The sequence below is a fragment of the Carcharhinus amblyrhynchos genome, chromosome 1 (assembly GCF_965287045.1).
Source record: "Carcharhinus amblyrhynchos chromosome 1, sCarAmb.v2.hapA, whole genome shotgun sequence".
In the NCBI taxonomy this organism is placed as follows: domain Eukaryota; kingdom Metazoa; phylum Chordata; class Chondrichthyes; order Carcharhiniformes; family Carcharhinidae; genus Carcharhinus; species Carcharhinus amblyrhynchos.
Genome location: NC_137324.1, coordinates 102499891 through 102521375, shown reverse-complemented (window position 1 = coordinate 102521375; position 21485 = coordinate 102499891). Strand labels below are relative to the sequence as shown.

The window sequence follows — 21485 nt, the reverse complement described above, 5'->3', positions numbered from 1 at the left end:
ATTGCTGTGGTCTGGAATCAAATGTTGGCAGATTTATTTCCCTAAAGAACATTAGTGATGGATTTTAATGACAATCAACAATGCCTTTGTGGTCATCATTAGACTTTTAATTGAATTCAAATTTCACCATCTGTTTTGGAGGGATTTGAATCCGGGTTTCCAGGTCTTGCTCTGGGCTGCTGGATTACAATTCCAGTGACAATACCACTGCACCACTTCCTCCCCTGCTGATTGAGAGAATATACAGGGCAGTGCTGGCACACTTGCAAATGGCTATCCCATGTATCCCAAAGTGTGCATTTGTTAATTTGGGAAGATAGCACAGATTGAGACAGAGCTCACAGGTAAGCAGGAGACAACTGGCAATGGGCAGGTGATCAATACTCAGTGTACAATTTTATAAATAACACTGCACTGAAATTAGAGAGCAACACCAACAACTTACGTTTATGTAGCACCTTTAACATGGTGAATTATCCCAAGATATTTAACAGCTGTATAATTAAAAAAAACTGACACTAAGAAATTTGCAAGGGTGACCAAAAGTGCAGCTGAGGAGGTAGGTTCTAAGGAAGCTTTTTAAAAAAAGACAAAGAAATTTATGAAGGGAATTCTAGAACTAAGGGACTAGACAGCTGAAGGCACAGTGACCAATAGTGGGATGAAATGATGGGCTGCACAAGCAGAATTGGAAGAAGCCAGAGCTCTCAAAGCAAAGAATCACAGCACTGAAGGAAATTACAATAATAGGGAGGGACAAAACCACAGAGGATTTCTAAATGTGAGAATAAGAATTTGAACGTAGCGGTGTCATTGGATTGGGAGCCAATGTAGGTCAACAAGTATGGGTGTTGGGTGGATGGGACTTTGTGCAGGTTATGATATAAGCAACAGAGTTGGGGGTGGCACATGGACAGTGGTTAGCTCTGCTGCCTCACAGGGACCTGGGTTCAATTCCAGTGTCAGGTCACTGTCTGTGTGGACTTTGCATGTTCTCCTAATGTTTGCATAGGTTTCCTCCAGGTGCTTCTGTTTCCTCCCACAGTCCAAAGATGTACAGATTAGGTTGATTGGCTATGCTGAATTGCCCCTTAGTGTCAGGGGACCAGCAGGGTAAATACATGCAGCTACGGGGAAAGGAATGGGGTGGATTGTGGTTGTAACAGACTTGATGGGTCAAATGGCCTCCTTCTGCACCATAGAGATTCAGCGCTGCTAAGAGTTGTGGCTGAGTTCATGTTTACCAAGGTTGGAAGCCTGGAGGCCAGTCTATCAATTGGAATAGTCAAGATGTACAAATGCTAGGTAATGACAATCTCCAACAAGAGAGAATTGAACCATCTCTTTGGCATAAAACTGCATTAATATTATCACCATCCCTGAGGATTATCATTAATCAGAAACTGAGCTGGACCAGCCAAATAAATACTGTGGAAACAAAAATGAGTCAGATGCTGAGCATTCTGCAGTGAAGAACTCAACTCCTGACTCCCCAAAGTCTGCTCACTATCTACAAGGCATAAGTTAGGAATGTAATGGCATTCCATTCACCATCTAAAGCAGTCCTCGCTCACCAATGGCATCTTGTGGCTGCCATATGGACCATCGACAAAATGCAATGCTATAGCATCTTCCAACCCCACAAGCTCTACCATCTAAAAGATCAAGGGTAGACGACTTGCAGGTGCCCCTGTAAATTGCACATGATCCTGACTTGGGAGTATACAGCATCGTTTCACCACCTTAATCAGCCAGACTTGTGAAGGCCTGCACAGATGGTAGTTGATATAATGGCAGGTATGACCCATGTACTTTAGGCATTTGCTGTTTTGTCTGGCATATCTTTAGTCCTGCTCAATAACCATGAGGTGATATACTTGGAGAATCTCCAAACGAACCCAAAGCATTATTTTAAGTATTGCTTGACAAAACATTTCAGGATTTACATAGGATTTGTAGCTTCATGTGAAAGTTAGAATTTGGATAGGTCCTTTGACAGTGCTCCTAGTTGTGCTCAAATCTTGTCAATGCTTCATGTATTTTCCAATGACTTGCAGGATAATATGGAGTGCTTTATTTAGGAAGATGTGTTAATGACAGGTGTAAATTAAAAAAAAACTCAGCAACAAAAGAAATCCAAAAAGTACTACATTCCACTCCCAAACGTCCAAATCATAACTCCATTGTAAACTGAATGAATACAAGAAAAGGGGAATGTTAACTCACTAATGAGACACTTCGCTTTGACTATTTGAAAAAAAAAGATAAAGCACGATTTTGGCTTCAAAACCACAAGAAATCTGCTGACGAGATATTTGCATTAATGTCAGGTGGCTCACAAGGCTCTTGCTTGACATGTGCAAAAACTCTGTGCCACAGATGTTGACTTTGGAAACTGCAGAGTATTCCTAAAGCGTGCACATTTCATTTTCTGACACTTCCTAACGATGTGAACATCAGCCCTGCAAGCAAGACATAATACTCCTATTTATCTCACTGTCAATAAGATTTAAACCATTAGATACCTTAATGGATTACCACTAGTACCATTATGTGGTCAGGTATTTTGTGCCCCTTTTACTCACCATTCGTTGTGCAGTAAGTGATTGTAAAGTAAGCAATTGTGCTTCAGATTTTATACTTTACATAATTCCCAGTTTTGCATTCTTTCCATCTGCATTATTTCACATGATCCGCCATTAGATACTTAAGAATGGGCATCCAACTGGCTGCCAGAAATCTATAACAATGCTAATACGCAGTCTGTGTCTATCTATAGTGTTCTGATTGGCTGGGGCACTGATTTGGTGAGTAGAAGTTTCTACATACATAGGAAAACGGAGCACACAGAGGACCAGAAGGTGCCCGCTAATGGTTGGCAGCTGCAGCAGCAAGATGGGGGGGTGTTGGTGTTGGTGGTGGTGGAGAAAAGAGGAGAAAGAAAGAGTGTGGTGGCATGTAGGAAGAGAAGAAACCCAGTGAAAGCTAAGAGGAGACCAACTAGAAAGTGAGCCGGGCTGATCAAGGCGATCACCTGATCACCAGGTGATCAAGAAGGCAAATGGAATATCGGCCTTTATTGCGAGGGGTTGGAGTATAAAAGCAGGGAGGTCTTGCTGCAATTGTACAAGGTACTGGTGAGGCTGCAACTAAAGTAGCGTGTGCAATTTTAGTCCCCTTATTTGCGGAAGGAAATACTGGCCTTGGAGGGAGTACAGAGAAGGTTCACCAGGTTGATACCAGAGATGAGGGGGTTAGCTTATGAGGAGAGATTGGGCCTGTACTTGGAGTTCAGAAGGCTGAGGGGAGATCTTATAGAGACATATAAGATAATGAAGGGGTAGACAGGGTAGAGGCAGAGAGATTATTTCCACTTAGAAAGGAAACAAGAACTAGAGGGCACAGCCTCAAAATAAGGGGGAATCAATTTAGAACAGAGTTGAGGAGGAACAACTTCTCTCAGAGGGCAGTGAATCTTTGGAATTCTCTGCCCATTGAAGCAGTGGAGACTACCTCGTTAAATATGTTTAAGTCACGCATACAGAGATTTCTGATCAATAAGAAAATTAAGGATTATGGGGGTCAGGCGGGTAAATGGAACCGAACCACTATCAGATCAGCCATGATCTTATTGAATGGCGGGGCAGGCTCGAGCGGCTAGATGGCCTACTCCTGCTCCTATTTCTTATGTTCTGCAGGGATTAGGGAGGGGTGGGGAAATGGCATGGGAGATAGGAGGACAGCTTGAGAGGGGGTGTATCAGGAGTATGAGAAAGGGGTTGGGATTGGGTTTTCATTAAAAAATGAAACAGAAAATGGAAATGGGGATAACATGGGAAGGAGAGGTAAGGGGGGGTGGGGCGGGATGACATGAGTGGGAAGAAAAGTATGGAATAGATATGCAATTAGTGCAAGGGCTTGGGAAAGATTTAATGGTATGGGATGGGGAAGTATAATAGATACTAAATTTCACAGCAAATGTGGTCCATGCTATTTGCAGAATATTCTGGGGTGCATTCATTCCCCTCTGCCTCTCCTGCAAAGGAGCATTTTGCCTCCAACTGAAACTTCACATAGTCAATGAGGTTTAAATATTCAGTTTGGGGATAATCGCAGATTCAACTGCTTTCTGTAATTAAGTCATGCACACTGCTAATATATATTTTTGAACAAAATGTCACCACAGAATAATAATGTGCAAAATTAGAATGTAAAATGTTTTTTAGATTGCAATATCATTCACAACCTTGAAGCTGGGCAGGGCATGTTGATAAGACAATGAGGCATTTGGAATACTTGGCTTTCTAAAGTGAATAATTTGTATCACTGAATACAAGAATGAGGAAATCATCCAAAACCTTAGCTGGGATATCATGTACAATTCTGCATACCGCACTTTAGGAAGGATGTCAAGGCCTGGGGGTGAGGGGAAAGAAGATTGGGATCAGAGGAGATTGACCAAGATGAGACAAGCTTCAGTTATGCGAAGAGATTGGAGAAGCTGGATTGTTCTCCTTAGGGGAGACCTAATAGAGTCATTGGGAGAAGTTTTCCCATCCCACCCACCATGGGAATCATAGCGGAAGGGACAGGACTATGCAAAGGTCCGTTGACCTCAGGTGGGATTTTCCAATATTGGTGCAAACATGGCCAGAAAATTTCTCCCATAGACTCATACAATGCAGGAAAGTTCCTTCGACCTATCGAGCCTGCACCGATAGTAACTATCACTAAAGGTGCTCTAAGCCAACTTTCCTGCACTTGTCCCATATCCTTGAACATTATGATGTGTTAACTGCTCATCCAAATATTTTTTAAAGGTTCTAAGGTTTCTGGCCTCCATTGCCTTCTCAGGCAGAACATTCCAGATCCCCATCACCCTCCGAGTGAAAAGGTTTTTTCTCAAATCCACTCTGAATCTCCTGCCCCTTACCCTACAACCATGTCCCCTCACGATTAACCCCTCAGCCTAGAGGAACAGCTGCTTCCTACTAACTCCGTCCATAATAGACATCATAAAATTATGAAGAGTTGAATAAGAAAAGTGAGGTAAAGCTGTCACCTCTGGCAGGTGGATTCATAGCCAAAGGTTAAAAATAAGTGGTAAAAGAACTGAAGGAGAAATGAGGAAAAAGTTATTTCACAAGAGGGTTGTTCTAACAAGGAAAGCATTACCTGAATGAGTGATGGAATCAGATTCCACAGCAATTTTAAAATGACACTCTAGATATTTGTTTGAAGATAAATATTTTGCAGTAGAGAAAGCTGGGTTATGGGAATAAATTGGAAAATTTCATCAAAGAGCCAGTACAGACAAGGTGAGCTGAATGGCCTCCTACAAGGCCACTCCTACAATGGCCTCCTACAAGGTTCAATAATAAGAAATAATACAGAGACCTACATGGCATACCAGTTTTAGATGCAGTCATGACAGAACGGGTGAAGCAAAAATTCTGCCAAATTCCCACCAAATTTATGGGGGCAGAACAACAGAAGCCTTGAGGGAGTTCACCCCTGCTATGTTGCCACCTTAGTTAATATGCAGCTGAGATTAATCAGCTGACTTTAAAGGTCTAATATGAAATAAATCTGTTAAATCTCAAATAGTGCCTGGTGGATGTGCATCTATTGAGGATGAAATACACTGACTAGGATCTGGCTAACCTCACCAAATCTGGTGGGGGGGTGGAAAACGGGGGACACAGAAATTATCAACTGCCACATTACCTGCCTCCACCTCAACTCTTTGACTTCCCATCCTCCACACTTTAAAAACTCCATTGCGAACTGCATTAAGTTACTTGTGCCCTACCATTGTCCTCCCTGATCTATGAAAGTTGTTAATTTCAAGATACTAAATTTAATGTCCTCCCTTTCACTTTCCTTTACTATCTTGTCCTATCCTATAACTGGAATTCCTTATCGTTCCTAGGTCTTCAGTCCAAAGACTGAACTTGCTTGGCTCTCCCATTCTCTGCACCCCTACTGGTGGCAGAATCTTTAGCCATCATAGCCCATCTCTTTTGCAACCGCTCTCTGTCACTCCCATCTCCTTTCAGAACCTTCTCAAAACTCATCTATTTGTCTAAGATTATGGTCACCCACCTTAATATCTCCCTCTACCGCTCAAAGTGCCCTCTTACTTTCACTTTGTGAAGCACCTGGCAGTTCCTTCTTAACATGTTCAGACAATATGGGGATGATTCTCCAAGCCATGAAAAGGCCCTGCCCATTTATTTTTTGAGAAATTCACATGTGGGAGATTGATTTTGAAACCCCCGCTGAAAAAACCAGCAGTATTTACTCCAGTTTTTACATGAATTTGACACTTAAGAATTCTTTTGGGAGAATCCCACCTAATATATAAATACAAGTTAATGCTATTCTTCAATTGATAAATTTATACTCTATGGTTTTAGAATTTTCAACATTGTTGTGATGTAAGTGACACAATTATAGTAGCAAGTAGACTCTTCATAGTACATTCAACTTTGTGTATCCACCTATAGAAATACTCAGCAATGTTTGCCATTCAGTAACGTAATTATCAGCCAATCGCTCCTGAAGTGAAATACCAAAAACATGAAAAATGTGTTGCCAGATGTGGAGGACAATATGCAGCATCATTTAACTTGTATTGGCTTTGTCCAATGTTCAGGTTCCCACAGCAGAAAATCTACTCTGTGTTAAGTACAATAATATGCAACCACAACAACAAAACCTGACTTCATGGATGTTTCACAAAAGATAATTAACCTCCTTGGGATACTCACTCTCATCTGAAGGAAAGTTTGCATTATTAAAATGACAGAATATACCAAATAAACTGAACTCTTGCAGAGGGGAAGAGGCCTCTTAGCTGCAAAGCATAACATTTCTAGTTACCTCACCACATTGCTGTCATCCTGCCTGCTTAAAAAAGGGCAAGAGTCTGGGACACTGCATTACTGTCATTCTAACAGCACTGTGGATGCACCTACACCACATGGACTCCAACGGCTCAAGAATCTTCTCACGGGCAATCAATGATGGAGAATGAAGGCTAGCCAACCAAGCCAGAAACAGCCACTTCCCATAAATGAATTTTTGAAAACTGCATTACTGTCAACACTGTCATATTATAGTACATAAAATAATCAGCAATCTTGGGGAAAAAATGGACTAGTACTCAGTGTGTCTTCCTTCCTGAAATAAAGACTAACCCTTAACTGGTCTTCCTCCTTCAGAAATCCACTCAAGAAATAACAAAGCTTAGTCTATTACAGCAAGCCAAATTTGAGGCTCAGATTTAAACATGAGCACTTTGCTTGGGAGTACCATTCATCCATGAAAACTATTGATTTACCAATTGTTACATAAAAGCTTAAAGGGATTTTCAAACTTTCCTGAAATGACATAGCCAATGTTGCAGCTTCTAGAAGAAACCTCAGCTATCATTATGGAATTCTTTTGTTAGTGCAACATAGATGGCAGGAGAAATAACATGCACCCAAGAAGACAAATCCAGAAAATTGATGAGATAGACAGGGACTTGATAACCTTGGGGTCCCTCAGGAATCTGCTTGTAAATACCCAGGGATTCAGTTTGAATAAAGCACTTGAATGCATAGTCTCCAAACAGAGTAAATAAAGAGCTAATAATTTAAGTTGTACCTTTGCAGAAATAGTGACTAGAATGACTCATAGAAGATGAGAAATGATTTCTTTACAAATTAGAATCAGCACATTAAAAAGAAATCATTGAATTCCAATTCTAATCAGCTTTCAAATATTCTTTTACTAATTTGTTTGTTGAGTCTATTTAACAAAAGACAAGTGATTTAATTTTAACAACATTTTTCTTGATAAAACATAAAGGTATCAGAAATTAATTTTCGTTCAAAGCAAAATTCAAGTTGTGCTTGAAAGCCGACTAAATGCTGCGGGCATATTAAATTTGCAAACATACCATCATTATTTTGGCCACATCTCGAGAGCAAAATAGAAATTTTGAATAGAAGGATCAGCACAGGGGCAGTTGTCTGCGAAATAATTAGTTACCCAGAGACATACTTCTATTTTTCTAAAATATTTATTAATTCTGGGTAGGTAAATTATAGTTTAATTAAACCAGGGGGAATTCAACCCCCATTAATGCAGCGCAACAGTTGATGAAATCTCTGATATTTCCAAGCCCTTGTTATCACCTTCTATTTTTCCATGGTAGTTAAAAAATACCCATTGTAATTATAAAGTTCATTACTGATTTATTTCATTCTCATGAATACATCTCCTTTACTTCAGATTCTGTCTGGTGTAATCAATTCAGTTAAGAGGGCTGGACCAGTAAAAATCTTAAAATAACTTAGTTTTTCCTACTAATTTACTCTTGATACAAAATTTAGGAATCACAGAATATATGCATCTTCTCTGCATCAAAACGCAAGAGTTATTGCTTTTGAGCCAGTCACAAGGAAAGAACAAGTCTTCTCTTCAGCATTACTCTTACAGACAGTGCCTGGGCTCTGGGCTCAACCGGAGTTGAGGGGGTTGAGTTACGAGGAGAGTCTGAATAAACTAGGCTTGTACTCGTTAGAGTTTAGAAGAATGAGAGGAGATCTCATTGAGACATATAAGATGATGAATGGGATGGATAGGATAGAGGTGGAGAGACTCTTCCCACTCAGAAAGGACAGTAGGACTAGGGGGCACAGACTCAAGATAAAGGGGGGGCGGTTTAGAATGGAGTTGAGGAGGAACTTCTTCACTCAAAGGGTGGTGAATCTCTGGAATTCTCTGCCCGTTGAGGTGGTGGAGGCTGCCTCGCTAAATATTTTTAAGACGCAGGTTGATGGGTTTTTGATAAGCGAGGGGATTAAAGGTTATGGGGAGAGGGCGGGAATGTGGAACTGAGACACAACAGATCAGCCATGATCTTATTGAATGGCGGGGCAGGCTCGAAGGGCTGGATGGCCTACGCCTGCTCCTATTTCTTATGTTCTTATGTTCTTGTCAACGTGTTTTCTTTCCCCTCCACATTTCCAGATCTCAAACTTAGAGAAAAATTAGTTGAATTCATTGCTTTGTATGGAGCAGAATGGAATGTGGAGCCGAATACAGGGTCAGGGACAGGTGGGAGCGAAGGAGAGATTGACAAAAATGTCATGGACACAAAACAAAGGGAGTGTTAATGGTAGCATTAAAGACTAAAGAATGTGCTGATAGTGGCATAAAGGTAAAATAGTAGGATGTGTTAAGGGGAGAATAAAGGTCTCTCCTTAGCTCCCATCTATCCCTGACCTTCTATACAGCTCCACTTTTCAAATGCCCTCCCACAAGTATATAATACATCACATTTCTATCCTTTTTCAGCTCGCAAGAAGAGTCATATAGACTCGAAACATTAACTCAGTTTCTTTTTCCACGAATTTTGCCAGACCTGCTGAGTTCATCCAGCAATTTCTGCTTTTATCACAATATCATACAGAGCACTAAATTTAACCTCTTTCTTGAGCTGTGACAATAATCTAGGGGATTCATATCAAAGAAAGAGACAGCAGTCCTTTGCTTCTTATTGCAGTTTAAAAAAATGAAATTAGCACTTGGGAAAATTCTGAACTCATTAAATCCCATAGCAAATCTGTGTGAGGAACATTCATTTTTCAAAGAGTGCTGCTGGCATGACTGAAAATATTTTAATGATGAATTAACACACAGCAGCTTCATCCGTTTCTTTAAAATGCAAGTGTTCTATACTGAGGCTGTTGTCACTACATGATGTGCAATTCTTTCTTATCAAATCAAAAAATCCACACATATCGTTCAGATCACAACAAAATCCAAAGTACAAACAGACAACAGATTTCTACAACCAAAGTTGAGCAGCAGGCTACATGTGCAAACTACATCTCAGAATGCGCAAGAATCGATATTATTACTAAACTAAAGAAAAAGCAAAAATATTGAATTTTAAGATCAAATATATTTTAATCGCTGATACAAAAGCAAAGTACTGCAGATGCTGGGAAATTATCAAGCTATTGACTGGGATAATAATATGAAGAGAAGTGAGCGGCGAGGTTTCCTGGAGAGGGTTCGAAAAATTTTCCACAGCAGTACATTTCCAGTCCAACAGGAAAGGAGGCATGGGTAGACTTGGTTCTTGGGAATGACAAGGGCCAAACAGAATCAGAGAATCCCTACTGCAGCGAAAAGGCTATTCAGCCCATTGAGTCTGCACCGACCACAATCCCACCCAGGCCCTATCCCTGTAACCCCATGTATTTATCCTGCTAGTCTGCCTGACGCGCAAGAGGCAATTTAACATGGCCAATCCACCTAACCCACACATCTTTGGACTGGAGGAGGAAACCCACGCAGACACAGGGAGAATGTGCAAGCTCCACTCAGGCAGTGACCCAAGCTGGGAATTGAAACCAGGAGCCTGGCACTGTGAGGCAACAATACTAACCACTGTGCCACCGTGCTGCTCCAAGAATCAACAGGAAAACATTTAAGGGGCAGTAATCATTGAGAAAAGGCGGCTGAGACAGGTTGCAGAGCTGGGCCGCGAGGTGGCGGATGGAGTTTAATGCAGAGAAGTGTGAGGTAATTCATTTCGGTAGGAGTAACAGATGTGTTGAGTATAGGGCTAACGGGAGGACTTTGAATAGTGTGGAGGAGCAGAGGGATCTAGGTGTATGTGTACATAGATCCCTGAAAGTTGGGAATCAAGTAGATAAGGTTGTTAAGAAGGCATACGGTGTCTTGGCGTTTATTGGTAGGGGGATTGAATTTAGGAGTCGCAGCGTCATGTTACAACTGTACACAACTCTGGTGCGGCCACACTTGGAGTACTGTGTGCAGTTCTGGTCCCCACATTACAGGAAGGACGTGGAGGCTTTGGAGAGGGTGCAGAGGAGGTTTACCAGGATGTTGCCTGGTATGGAGGGGAGGTCCTATGAGGAGAGACTGAGGGATTTGGGGTTGTTTTCGCTGGAAAGAAGGAGGCTAAGAGGGGATCTTATTGAAACATCTAAGATGATTAGAGGTTTAGATAGGGTGGATAGTGATAGCCTTTTTCCTCGGATGGAGAAAGCTAGCACAAGGGGGCATGGCTTTAAATTAAGGGGGGGTAGTTATAGGACGGATGTCAGGGGTAGGTTCTTTACCCAGAGGGTGGTGAGGGATTGGAATGCCCTGCCTGCTGCGGTTGTAAATGCGCCTAGTTTGGGGGCGTTTAAGAGATCTGTGGATAGGTTTATGGACGAAAAGGGATTGGTTTAGATTAGTGGGTCAGTGTTTTTTTTTTAAAAACTGGTCGGCGCAACATCGTGGGCCGAAGGGCCTGTTCTGCGCTGTAATGTTCTATGTTCTATGAGAGGTGATTTGATTTCACAATCCTGAGGTGCATGGACAAAATAATTATTGAGAAATTGTTCCCTTTCAAGAGTAAGTCAAGAACTAGAGGGCATAGATAATGGGCAAAAGTAGTAGAAGGGAGGTGCGGAAAAATGTTTTCACCCAGAGGGTGGTTCGTACCTAGAACGAACTTTCTGACAGAGTGGTGGAGTTGAGTTCAATTATTCAGAAGGAAATTGGATTGCTATTTAAAAAGAAAGTATGTGCAAGGTTACAGGGATAAGGCAGGGGAGTGGGACTAGGTAAAATGCTCTTTCAGAGAGCCAATGCTAACTGAGTGGGCTGAATGGCCTCTCTCTGCACTGTAAAGATTCTGAGATTCTATATCATAAGCTTTCGGCTGACAACAGAAAAGGACTATGGAGAAAAGTCCAGACTAAGAGTAATTAACTGGGGGAAAATGAATTTCAATACAGTATGAACAAATCTGGTTTGAATAAACTGGAGTCAAAGGTTGGCAGGAGAAAAGTAGCTAATAATGGATTATCTTTAAAGAAGAAATAATTCAGGCACAGTCAAGGTATATTCTCTTGAAAAGAAAAGGTAAGGCAAACAAATCTAGAAATCCCTGGATGACAAAAGAGATAGAAATCAAAATGAAGAAAAGGTGCTTATGATAGATCTCAGGTAGAAAGTACAATTGAGAACCAAGGTTAAATATAGATAGTCCAAAGGGGAGGTGAAAAAGTAAATGCGAAAAGCAAAGAGAGATTATAAAAAGAGACTGGCAGCCAACATAAAAATGGAGTCTAAAAGTCTTTGATAAGCTTGTAAACCATAAAAAAGTGAAGAGGGCTGATTCAGGACCAAAAAGGAGATTTACCCACAGAGGAAGAGGTCTTAGCTGAAATTACAAATGAATACTTTACATCTGTCTTTGCCAAGGAAAAAATACTATCCAGACCATGGTGAGAGGAGGTAATTCAGACACTAGAGTGCTTTAAAAGTGAAGTTCAGGTAAATTCAGATGGCTGGGATCAAACTTGGATTAACTGCAGGGTCCCTTTGAACTAAAGACTGTTCAGGTCATGTAGACAGATCCTGTTGTAACCAGTTTGAGGACCAATTTCTTACAGACAAACTCAGAGCTGTTCAAAATAGGTTGGATGAGACTTTTCAAAAGACTGTAAACCTTGCAGGTCTTGAAAAGGTGACAGCTTTTCTTTGCAGTTATATGTTGTTGCCAATATTCTACAGATTGCCTGACCACACGCTCAGTTTTTGAATGAAAGAATTTCAAAATCAAAGGGCCACTTTGATCTCATGACGAATAACAATTGATAAACAATGACAATCAAATGATAGTCTTTCACAGGGAAGGAGCAGCTTCAGTCCTATGGTGAAAAACCATTGATACATAACAGAAGGTAGATATTAGTCTTTAGCACTTCATTGTGGATATTCAAACTTGAAGGTCCTCCTTTTTAACAAGGTAGGCCCGGATCACTGAATCTGGGAGTTTAGTGTCCCTGCGTTTTGGAGTAAACTTTGAGAATAGCAGGTATGAAATTCCACAGAAGAGATATGTCCGTTCAAGGGAAACCCTTACCTGTTATAATTTAATTTGGAACTTTTTCAGAAAGTTGGCTAGGCTGTTAAGTTGCAAATGTCAGATGATTCCTCAGCAGCCATCTTATGGTTCATCAGGGTCCATTTTTTAAAAGGAACAAGGATAATTATATCTTTATACATCGGCATGACACTTAAAAAGAGGAACTTGTTCTCAAAAATAGGCGACGTAACTTTTTCCTAAATGTTGTCTTTTCTCAGACTTTTAGAAAACCTTAACAACAAACAATAAACTTTCTCAAATACAGGCACACAGATTGAATCATTTCACACTCACATTGAGTAAATATACCACTTAATAAATCACTTCACAGTATTCATCTCATCTGAAATGGAAATGCACTCATTGATGCTGTAGCTTGGAATTAAAACTAAAATGGCCTAAACTTGCTCCCTGCAGTGTTCCAATTTTGCACAACATTTAGGATAGACCTTGAAGACACTATTATATTGTATCGCATTATCTCTCCATCCTATTTTAATAATGAGCTCAGAATCAACAGCAACATTTTTAAACAAGATATGATAATGGGATTAAAGCAGTTTTGTTTTGCACCCATGCAAAATACATCTGGTACTTATCCACAGCACAGAATGGAATTTTTCCAGCAAATATTTACTTCCAGAAAGTTATTAATCACCAGATATACTTATAAAAGTAGGAGGAAAATGAGATTCCTCAGATCTGTTTAGAGCGACTCAGGCAGCAACTAATATGGAATTCTGCTGGGCTAATTTTTGCCACCCATAAAATTCAAATACATTTTCGAACTTCATGGGATGCTATAAACAAAGACTTTTTTATTTGTTACTTTCATGGCAAAACCTTGAGGAAACCAAGTGGAATTTTCAGGCATTTAGGGTAACAGAAATATTGGCCTGATGTGACTTATTTTCTTCACACTTTAGCCCACATATTCTCAGTCTCATTTGAGTTTCAAATTCACAATAGCATCTTATGCATTGTCCATTCCTTATTGTTGACAAACCTGTACAAATCCAAAAGAGCTTCAATGCAATAAAGATAAAATAGGCTGGTGGAAGAATTTAAAAGTGGCTATTGTAACTAATCTTTTTCCCATTTCGGGGAATATGGCACATAGAAGGAAAATCCCCGCTTATACATGCGACTATTTTAAATAATAATTTACAAAAAAAAATGGGGGATTATCATCAGGTTCAGCAAACCAGGAATAATTTGAACAGCAACAAAGCTGAGACAGATAAGGAATTCCTTAAGTACTCAACGATTCCGAACCTTCATGTGAGTACGACTGCAGCATATCAACTAAATGCTTTAGTGATGATGCACGTAAAACCTAAATGGTCAATCGGCTTCAGTGCAACAGCAATAATTCCTTCGGAAGTTAAAACAACATTATTAATAAAATTAATAATTTTCTTTACTGCAACTCAATTTCATGCATGTTGGCAACTCGCTGGTATCCTGCCCAAGTGGTCATCCATTATGTATAAAGTGAGAATATGATCATTCGCAGACTATTTGACTGCTGTACACATCAAAGAACAAAGAAAAGTATAGCACAGGAACAGGCCCTTTGGCCTTTCACACATGATGCCCCAACTAAACTTAAAAAAAACTTGCTGCCTTTACTAGGTCCATATTTCTCTATTCCCTCCCTATCCATATACGCAACCAGATGCTTCTTAAAATGTTTTTAATGTGCGTGCTTCCACCACCTCCTCCAGCAGCACGTTCCAGGCACCCAACACACACTGCGTGAAAACTTCCCCCACGTACCTCCCTTGAACTTCCCTTTCTCACTATGAACTTGTACCTCCTTGTAATTGACATTTCCACCCTGGGAAAAAGCCTCTGACTATGCCTCTCATAATTTTGTAGACTTCTATCAGGTCTCTGCTCAACTTCTGTCTTTCTAATGAAAACAGTCCTAGTTTATTCAACCTCTCCTCATAGCCAACACCCTCAAGACCAGGTAACATCCTGATGAACTTCCTTTGCACTCTCACCAAAGCTTCCATGTCCTTCTGATAATGTGCTAACCAGAATTGAAGCAATATTCCAAATACAGCCTAATCAAGGTTTTATATAGCTGCAACATCAGTGCCAACCTCCCTTCAGTTCTCATCCAATACCTACAGACACATTTTCCAGTACGGGTCAAAGGACAAGAGGTAGGAATAGGAACCTGGATTGATTTTTACACTGCCTAGTTTAGGTAATTGTAATCATTTTAATCAGGTAATTGAGGTTGGCCTGTTAGAATATGAACTGGGCCAAATTGATGGGCCAATCAGGGAGCCATTTGCTTTGTACTTAACCAGGAGTGTCAATTCCTCTGGGACTCCGAGCGTAGACTGCTAACAGATAGCACCCTGTATGCTGTTGTCAGACTTGTAAATAAAGGGATTTTGGTACAGGACCTTTTGTCTTATTACAGGAGTGGACTTTTGATGAATTACCAACAATCAGACAGCCCTCATGGCACTGAACCTCAGCAAAATGTCATGGCCTTTAGGAGTGGGAAATGGGAATTTTTATTTTAAGTTCAACATTTTTAGAACAATTTGCATCAGCATTCAACCTTACTTTCCAAAGATGTGCAGGTTAGGTTGATTGGCCATGCTAAAAATTGCCCTTAGTGTCCTGAGATGCATAGGTTAGAGGGATTAGTGGGTAAACATGTAGGGAAATGCTGGTAGGGCCTGGGTAGGATTGTGGTCGGTGCAGACTCGATGGGCCGAATGGTCTTTTCTGTACTGTAGGGTTTCTATGATTTCTACGATAATACAAACTCTGTCAATGAAGTTACTATCAGGGCTGTTTGTTGAATCTTTCTGAATCCCCGTTTTCCATGCACAAATTGCTGCCATGTTTGCCTACGGAAGAACAATGGCTACACCTCAAACAATAATTCATTGGTCAGAAAACATCTTGGGGTGTGAAAGGCACTATCTAAATGAAAGTCCTTTCTTTCCAATGGTATTCTCTTCAAAATGTGTGGTGACCATTTCCATCACTACCTTATCCATGGCTAACAGCAGTAAGCCTGATATCTTCAAAATGAAACGCTAGAAAATCTCAGCAGGTCTGACAGTATCTGTTGAGAGAAAACACAGCCAACCTTTCAAGACAGGGTGCCCCTTCACGAGCTCTGACAAAGGGTCATCCTGTCGAGAAACTTTGGTTATATTCTCTCTCCACAGATGCTATCAAATCTGTTGAATTTCTCCAGCATTTGCTGTTTTGTTTCCGATTCCAGCATCCAATATTTGCCTTTATTTAAGCTTGGTATCTTCCCTCCTGCAGGGATACTTTGATGCTGTTCAATCGATTTATTGATTTGGAAGATCTCATTTGGTCTCTTGTTGAAGGTTCACGGGCATTAAACAGTCATTCTTGCTTTTTAATACAAAATATGACCCCAGGGCCCAAATTTTAGTCTCAGGTGAGATGTGCAGAGATGGAAGAATTCCCGACTCTGAACATTATAAATGGCTGCCAACTGGTCTGATTTTTCAGTTGGTGGGAAATCAGGTTGGAATTGGAGTCAGGGTGGGTGAGTTCGGAAGTGGTGAGGGTTCAGAGGTGGGCCTAGCATGGGTCAGGTAATTTGGCACGAAAAAGACAGTTGTTGGATGAGTGATAATTCCTCAATGCCTTTGTGGTGATGTTATTGAGGTATCACGCAAGTGTCAAAATTGTAAATGCCCAGTTTTTAAATTGTGCTAGAATGAATAGCCTATCATGCGTTTCACCTATAGGAGAACTGTCACTGCTGCTTCCTAATCAAAAATGTACTGAACTAAACCATCCAGTGGGTTCTCAAGAAACAGTCATGGAGATGGCATTGTCTTGCCATCTCCACTTGACGCAGATAAGGTGCAATGATTTAATAAGCTGATGAGATTCGATGAATGAATAACCAACATTGCCACACTCAATATCCAATCCACTTGTCTCACTACCACTTGAGCATCCGGATGCGCCCATGCTGTGGACTGTTGACCAGATCTTTCACACTTGCACAGTGCCCCAGCATAACAATCTGAATAAGATGCAGTAAGCCAACAACATTCTCAATTATTGTTGACCACAGCATGTCAGCTTGGATTGGCAGCTATAATGTTCATGACAACAAGTGTATTTGAAGAGCCCTTCACTTAATCACACGGTTGCGGTTTTCACAGATAAAATGATGTGCATGGTTAATACATGCAAGCATAAAGAAGTGAATTATAGTAATGTATACCGAGTTGCTCATAACCTGTCCAGCCTTACCTTTTCATTAATTAATTAATAAAGTGCCTCACAGAGGAGCTATTTTTAAAGGAATGGGGTCAGCTGAGCCCCTCTTTTCTAACCAGAAGCTTGGTAGAAGAGATGGAAAGGAGAAGAGAGATCACATACCCAGCTAGCCTTCACAAACCATCTGCGCATACCAAGAAGGCATGGAAATGCAGCCCTCCCTCTGGGCTTGGGTTGTTCACTTTGATGGGCTTTCAATGTCTATATGAGAGAGGGTGCCCACACTCTATACTCCCACTGACAAAGCACCACGCGCACTTCTGAGAAACTATTTTTTTTCTTGCAATTGGATGCAACAGGCAGTGACGGCATCAAAAGACTGCCCTGGCAGACCAGCAGTCCAACCCTCCCATTCCCTTAGGTGTAAGTAGACTGCAGGAGTTACTTTCTTGACACTTCTGGGCCAGTAAATACAAACCATCATATTACTCTGCAGGGCAGCTCACCTCTCCAGCAGACCCCCTCCTACCAGGTCTGTGCTGCATACTTTAGATCCAGACAACAGAGATTCCAAAATCTGAAATCAACGGAGACAGCTAAAATTTAACTGGCCAGCTGCCTCCACGATGTGCTCATGTGCAAACTTTGGCCAGACTCTGAACGCATCTCCATGAAAATGGGACACGCTGTGCTCAGGAGTGTAGCTTACTCATTCTGAGGACTTCTGCTACTTCTGACACGATGGAGGAGTTCGCTCATGCGGGTAAAATCTGAACCCAAGGTTGAAGTTCACAGAAAACTAAAAATCAGATACACAAATAGCTTGAGCACCATTGGAGAATTATTGGACAAAAAGAGAATGACAAAAGGAATCACAATCTGAAGTGCTTTGATCAGAAAAATGAATATTGTGAAATATTTGCATTTGGTCCAATCCAAAAGCTAAAATTTCTTCCTCTAATACCTGAAGGTGTTGACTCTCGTGAGGTAGTGTTTAATGGACATCAATCCACCTCTAGCACTTAAGGTGTCCATCTTGATTTGTGATTTTAGCAATGAATGTTGACAGACTATTCAACAGTAGAGGCATTTACACAAGTCAACTTCTGGTAAGTCACCAGGTTGTTCTGGTCACTTCTAGCACCACATGCTGCCACTTTCAGAGTTACAAAATTATGCTGTGTGATAATGCGTGACAAAGATTCACCAGCAGTTTCACACTGTTAATTATTTTCATTTCCACTGAGGACAAAGGAGAAACAAAAATTGACCTGAAGAGTTGCTGTTGTTCATTTTATCTTATTGCATAAAATAAAAATTACCCCATTATATCTCTTGTTTTGACACTAAAATGCACATTTAGTCTTTCCCCATCTCAGACCAGCTCATCCGTTTTCCTGTCTGCAAGAGTAAGATTATCTAAATTCAGGGAGGTCTGCTTTCTGGGTGGTCTGAACTCAAAGACTGAAGAATGTGAATTTTCACTTTAAAAGTACTATCAACTAACATTTGTTGCACCACATAAATATTGACTAGGAAATATCGTCAGTACTCTTCATTCACAGCCTTTCCCTTCACTAAAAAAAACATAAACTTCCTCTGAACAGAATGACTTTCTGGTTTAAAAAGTTGCCTCCTCAGATGATGATAAGCATGGCCATCCCAGAGGTCAAAGGTGAGTGATACAGGTTATTATACATTAGATGGTGAAATTTACAGGGAAATACTCCATGCAATTTCACATACGAATGGCCAAGTTTCAAAACTGCAAACAAATGGTAGACGGTCTGTGATGAAAGAACAGACTGCCAGAAGTATTGGACTTTTGAAGAAATATCTCAAGGGCAAACAAATTTAACACAGTTACCCATCACTGCTACCTTCTGTTTATTGCGAATGTCAGCTGACTTGATCAGAATTATTCAAAACCTGACCAAATTCATGGCTTGTGAAAAAGAATCTTCAAGCATATCTTTCTTTTTCATTATGTCATTTTGAGACAATTTCAGGATCCACACATACTGAAGGCAATCCCTGTACCCCCAGTGGAAGTTGTGTCATTGCATCAATCGGTTTTCTGGGTGAATGTGTATCTGCATTTAATGGATTTTTAGCGTATCTCTGCTGCCAGTATTAAAAAAAACACACATTTACTGTTTTGCCTGGTGTTTCCATTTGATATGTTGCAATACTTCCAGTAATGCTCTTACATTGACCAATTGTACACTGCTGTATGCCTCCTCCCACTCACTCCATTAAATTCAGATAACTAGCATTCCACAGTTCCATATTTTTGGATCAAACTAAATTTGCCACAAGTCGAGAGTGGGGCGAGGAGAGTGCCACTGCAGACTTAACCCAGCCATCTGAAAGTGATCAGCATTGGGAAAGGTTGCAAGAAGACCAGTTGGCAAGACAGTGCCACTTTGAAGTTGGAGTGAAGCAAAACGGAGTAAGGAATAAATAACTGAGCACACTGATCACGCAACAGGTTGGCAATGCACTCAGCACAGTTCGACAAGCAGAAGCTGAAACACTGTCTGGGACTCCTGCATAGGTCCGTCAGCATTTGAAATGAGAATGAATCCAGTTCATTGAGATCAATATTCTGGAGGGTTCCTTTCAGACCTTTTGTGCATTTGGGAATTCATTTCAGATGTTCAGCATTTGTCTTTTTTTTCTCTCTTCTGCCTCTCTCACAAGAGCCTCCCAATACCTGATTACAGGACAGCAGGTCATTGACAGGGTAGTTTGATATTTAGCACTCTGGGTGAGGGAATGGCATTTAAATTTACAGATTATTATAGAGAACTTTTTGGTGCAGGATGGTGCAAGAGTACACCATAACTCAAGCACGCTGATTCACCTGTCACTTGCAAGCCCAGATTCTCCAAACGATTAAGTCCATCTCAGCAGAAAAGTCATGAGGAATTAGCAAGCAGAGGTTAACTGTCTCTCAAGAATAAGAGGAAAAACCTGGCAGCATTGTACCATGTTTCAGGTCACCAGGCATACTGTTTAAGTTCAAGGTTATTTGTTAGTGTCACAAGTAGGCTTACATTAACACTGCAATGAAGTTACAGTGAAAATCCCCTCGTTGCCACACTCCGGCACCTGTTTGGGTACACTGAGGGAGAATTTAGCATAGCCAATGCACCTAACCAGCACATCTTTGGGAGCAGGAGATGGTCCTTGGGATTATAAACAACAAGAGTGCTGCTACTGAGCTAAACTTAAGAAAAAAAAGGAAGCTGGCAGGAGGAGAAATTCTACCCTGAGCTGACAGGCAAAGTTTGAGAGTTCAGTTTGGTACAGCAAATAGTTGTACCAAAATTAAGATAACTCTGAGAACCCAAGTACAATTGTGGAATAGTATATTGAATTCATTCATATTTTGATACACAGGAAGCAGTGTGAAACTGAGTGGGGCCACATCTTTATGATAGTGTAGTGTGTGTTGTGAAATAAAGCCGATAGCAATTCATATCTGATCTTATTGTCTCATTGTTCACTTGGTCCACCTTTGGAGAGATTGAGCAATCACATGGGCCTGGGCTTTTTATTACACCCTGATCTATGGTTTTGTATAGGGAGTACAGCACAGTGAGAGGCAACTCCTATAAAAGTACAAAAGCAAAATACTGGGGATGCTGAAAATCGAAAACAAAAACAAAAATATGCTGGAGGTATTCAGCAGGTTAAGCAGCATCTGTGAGAAGAAAGAGTTAATGTTTTAGGTCACAGAATCATAGTAGCAATGAATCTACAGTGCAGAAGGCAGCATTTGGCTCATCGAGCACACACGCTCCCACCCAGGCCCTATCCCCACAACCTCACATAACTACCCTTCAAGTCCCCCTGATATTAAAGAGACAATTTATCATGGCCAATCCACTTAACCCACACACCTTTGGAGTGTGGGAGGAACTCTGAGCACGTGGCTAAAACCAATGCAGACACAGGAGAACATGCAAACTCCACACAGTGACCCGAGGTGGGTTCCCGACACAATGAGGCAGCAGTGCTAACCACTATGCCATCATGTTGTCCAATGACCTTTCATCAGAACTCAAGTATAGAAAAAAGATGTTCAGACTGCTTTTGGGAATGACTGCCACCACTGAACCAGAAATGGTATCTGTGGCACAGCTAATATAGTACACATCCTGATAATCAAACACTATACTGGTAGAGGTGATGGAGCCCATCTCCTCAGTAAGGGAACGCTAAATTGGCACAAGAAGAATTTGGAGCATGAAACAATAATACTTGACACAATTAAAAC

At 40.8% G+C, this 21485-nt stretch overlaps 1 protein-coding gene across 13 annotated transcripts in view; it reads right to left on the bottom strand.

The window, feature by feature from the left end:
• The window catches only part of LOC145343633 (LIM domain-binding protein 2), a 484019-nt gene that overhangs the window by 138840 nt on the left and 323694 nt on the right, over nucleotides 1-21485 (bottom strand). The window lies entirely within an intron of this gene.